The sequence below is a fragment of the Cynara cardunculus genome, assembly GCF_001531365.2.
Source record: "Cynara cardunculus var. scolymus isolate 2C chromosome LG 16, CcrdV1, whole genome shotgun sequence".
NCBI classification, from domain to species: Eukaryota; Viridiplantae; Streptophyta; class Magnoliopsida; order Asterales; family Asteraceae; genus Cynara; species Cynara cardunculus.
Window position 1 is genome coordinate 12,241,937 of NC_037543.1, and position 4,979 is coordinate 12,246,915.

The window sequence follows — 4,979 nt, forward strand, 5'->3', positions numbered from 1 at the left end:
AACGGTTATTTGCTTGTATAAATAGCAGCGTAGGCCCTTGTATTTTCGTGTGCTTCAGTATTGTAATTATCAACATTTTCATTGAATTGAAAATCATTTTGAAGCTCTCTCTTGTGTTCTTCAGTCGTCTTCATCGTGTTCTTATTGATTTCTATTGTGCTTGATTGTTATTACTTCCGCTATGTTAACACTGTCAAACATATCATCCAAGTAAGTAATCTATACCAAGAAACTGAGTTAATCGATCCAACACTATCTCTATGGTACGAAGTGTCAACTTTATACTTACCACAAGAGCTTAAAGTATTTATTTGATCAACAGACCTTGAACATGCATCAACAACGTGCTATGGAACTCATCAAAGATTACGACTGTTAGATACTATATCATTCGACTAAAGCCAATGTAGTGGCAGATGCTCTTAGTAGGAAGACGCATTCTGGACTTCTATGTTACTCTATTACTCACACGTCGGTTAAATATAATCTATTTGATGATATTCGAAAATGACAGATTGAGGCTTTGAAGCCTGAGAATGTCAAAGTAGAACGAATGGTAGGATACATTGATTCTCTCTCTGAAGATGGACGTGGCTTGAAGGTCTTTAAGACCCGAATCTGGGTCCCCAAACTTGGCGGCATGCGAGATGTGTTTTAGCGGAAGCACATAAGTCGCGATTATCAATACACACAGGGAGTACTAAAATGTACCAAGATCTTCATTTTAGATTACTGGTGGCCTGGGATGAAGACTGATATTGGACGTTATGTTGAGAAATGTACCACATGCTTACAAGTAAAGGCKGAACACCAGAAACCGTATGGTAGTTTACAGCCTCTTGAGGTACCGATGTGGAAATGGGAGGAATTAACGATGGATCTGGTTACTAAATTATCGAAGACCCAACTACAACACGACAATATTTGGGTTATAGTTGATCGGTTGACCAAATATGCATTGTTCTTACCTGTCCGAGAGTATTATTCTATGAATCGATGGGCGCGGTTGTACATTGATGAAGTTGTCTCGCGACACGGTGTACTAGTGAAGATTATCTCTAATCGCGACTCTCGATTCACTTTAATTTTTGGACTAGATTTCAACGAGAGTTGGGAACACGTCATGCGTTTAGTACAACCTATCATCCTCAGACCGATGGTCAATCAGAACCAACCATTAAAACTCTCGAGGATATGCTACGCGCATGTGTCTTAGAATTTGGTGGTAACTGGGATACTCACCTACCCTTGGTTGAGTGTTCTTACAACAATAGATACCACTCGACAATTGGAATGGCTCCCTATGAGGCTTTATATGGACATAGGTGTCGTACACCCTTGTGTTGGCGAGAGATGGGAGAGAAAGTTTTAGTTGGTCCCGAACTCATTCAGATCACTCATGACAAGATTCAGATTATTCGCGAAAGAATGAAAGCTGCCCAAGATCGAAAAGTCTTATACTGATCGTCGTAAAAGGCCATTCGAGTTCTCGGTGGGTGATATGGTAATGGTGAAAGTTTCTCCTTGGCGAGGCGTGCTTCGATTCCGAAAACAAGGTAAGTTAAGTCCATGATTTATTGGCCCGCTCAAAGTATTGGAGTGTATCGGAAAACAGGCTTATCGACTAGAGTTACCGGAGGAACCTACGGGGATACACGATGTGTTTCATGTCAGGTACTTACGTAAATGCTTGGGTAAAGATGAAGAGACGGTGCCCTTAGCCGAAGTCAAAGTAGATGAGAAATTAAGATACATTGAAGAACCTGAATCAATTCTGAACAAGAGAAAAGTGAAACTACGTAATAAGGAGGTAGACTTGGTATTGATCAAGTCGAAACACCATCGGGGACCAAATTGGACGTGGGAGCGTAAAGATGAGATGAAGGCGGAATACCCTTCTTTATTTCCACAATAGTGATTTCGGGGACGAAATCCTCAAAAGTAGGAGGTATTTGTAACATCCAATTTCTAATATGCCCAAATTATATGCTAAGTATATTTAATTATTAAGAACCTATGAGTTAGTGGGAGTTTGGGTTTGAAATTTTAGAATTATACTTCTTAGGAATATATTAGAGGATTTGGGAAAAATTTCACGTCAAATAGATATGTAAAATTGATTTTTTTCAGGAAATATTTTCTAGAATATTTTTATTTAATGTTATATATTATCTCTTTATGAACGTGTAGGCGAAAACCTCATAGAAAACGGAGGTCTGAACGAAAAGTTATGGATATTTTAAGTGTTGATAGTCAAAATGGGTACCTAGTCGGGTCAACCCGACCCAACTCGAGTTTTAGCATAATAAATTGAATTTTTGGCGCATTTCTCATGTCATTTTTAGTCCAGAACTCACACACACACACTAGAGGTGTGATTTTCACACACATAGGCTTGATTCAACTCAAATCAAAGAGAAACTACAAGATCTTTGAAGGATTTGATCATCAAGTAAGGTATAATCCATCTTTGCACTTGTTTTTGGTTGACATTCTTGTTATATGGATTGCATGTTGAGATAGATTTAGGGTTTTATATAGGTTTGATCATAAGTGTATAAAATGAGTGCATTTTAGTAGTTATGGCTTGAAATGATCATTAGATTCAAAAGATTATCAAAATTTATGCAAGTTCATCATATGAACTTTGACTTTATCAAGTCAATGATTTGGGAGAGAATATAAATGATAAAATGAAGGTTGGATTTTGGTTTTTTATGTCAAATATTATATATTAAGTTGAGATTCAGAAGTTGGAATGATTTGGGATCAAAATAGTTTGATTAGAATGTATGAAAATGAGATTTTCGACTTAAGAAAGCATTGAAAATGTGCAGACTTTGAAAAACTATATAAAATCATAGGAAAATCCAAATAAGGTGAGGCTAATTTATTTAGTTATATAATTGAGTCTAGTTTATTTCTTATTTTATGATCAAGACATGAATTCGAGTTTAAAATGGCCAAAACAGTTCTGCATGCAGTAGCTGTACATAGAAAATTTGGTAAAGTGTTCAAATAGGATATGTGTATAATATGGGTTTCTTATATTGGTTGCTTATGAGATTTTGTACATTTACTCCAGGGGGTAATTAGGACATGTTTTGATACTTTGAAAGCAATCTAAGTGTGGTAGATTGGACTTGCTTTATGAGCGGAGCTTTTTGGTATTATACGGTTGCCCAGTGAGTTAGATAGTTAATTATTACATATTGATTTGAATATATATATTTTCATATGAATGTTTTTGGTCTTGAATGGAGTCACACGATCTTGATTTGTTTTTGATTCCATCTCTTGAGTCGATTCCATATTACTATCTCCGTACATCGGTTTGCTTTCCGAATCCGGACTCGTTGTTTTGTTCCTTGAATTGTACGCCATAGTACGGGTACTACTTCATGTGGCACGCCAGAAGTTTATGGCGAAGTCAAGATCCCGGGTTGGATGGGTGAGACTTTATGCGGTTGTGAGTACTCATTGCTCAAAAAGGAGGAAGAGCAATGAGTAGGGAACCTTGGCACATACCTGGTAGAGGAAGGCGGGCAGTGCAAGGTTTCCTGTAATGTATGATTCTGACTCGGACTTTGGCATGAGCCCAGAAGGTGAAGGACGGGGTGATGCACTGTCCTTGTTATGTTTACCGATTCGATCTCTTGGTTCTTGATATTTATTGTATTCTAACATTGCTGAATATATTTGGTTGTTAATCCTGTCACCTTATTGTATTAAGCATCCATGGTATGGTATATTATGGTGATTTGAATATGGAATCCTATAATCTTAGCATCCGGTACGTAATTGTTCACGCGGTTTCTTGTAAGTCTGGGTTTGCATTTAGATGATGTCTTGAACTCTTTTATTGATAAGAGTTTATTATGTATGTTTATAAACATGTGTGATATTGATATGTAATACTTAACNGATGTCTTGAACTCTTTTATTGATAAGAGTTTATTATGTATGTTTATAAACATGTGTGATATTGATATGTAATACTTAACTATTTAACTCACTAAGCGTTGGCTTACCATTTAAGTGGCAACCTCTCTCAGGAAGGAAGACGGATAAAAAGAAAGAACCCATTGTTTGACTCGAAGATTTATCGGGGAACTTGAAGATTACGAACTTGCTTTTGGTAAATAGTAGCTTTTTACCGTATCTCATAGTTTTAGTAAGTGTAGCTTATACATAGTCTTGTTCCGGTTATAAGTATGTCCCGTATTCTTTTGCTACTTAATTCGGGTTGTAAGTAAAAATCCGTTATATCTGGTTTGAAATTATGTTTTGGGTGGTTTTATCACTAAAATACAACGGATATTTCGAAGTTTTTTCTAGAAAATTAATATCCCTTATTTTGAGGTTAATCAATGATAAGCCGTTTCATCGCCTGCCTCTGGACCAATTCATCGCCTGCCTCTGGTCCATTTCATCGCCTGCCTCTGGATCAATTCATCGTCTGCCTCTGGTCCATTTCATCACTTGCCTCTGGACGATTTCATCGCCTGCCTCTGGACGATTTTATCGCCTGCCTCTGGTCCATTTCATCGCCTGCCTCTGGACGATTTCATCGCCTGCCTCTGGTCTATTTCATCGCCTGCCTCTGGACCATTTCATCGCCTGCCTCTGGNATTTCATCGCCTGCCTCTGGACCATTTCATCGCCTGCCTCTGGTCCATTTCATCGCCTGCCTCTGGACCATTTTATCGCCTGCCTCTGGTCCATTCATAGCCTCTGGTCCATTCATCGCCTCTGGACCATTCATCGCCTCTAGACCATTCATCGCCTCTGGTCCATTCATCGCCTCTGGTCCATTCATCGCCTCTGGACCATTCATCACTTCTGGACCATTCTTAGCCTCTGGTCCATTCATAGGCTCTGGTCTGTCCATAGGGGCTCTGGTTTTCCTCCAGACTTAGTCGTTTCAGCAGCATCTTCAGATTTTCCATCTTTGGCCCCGATTGCTTTGATAAAACTTT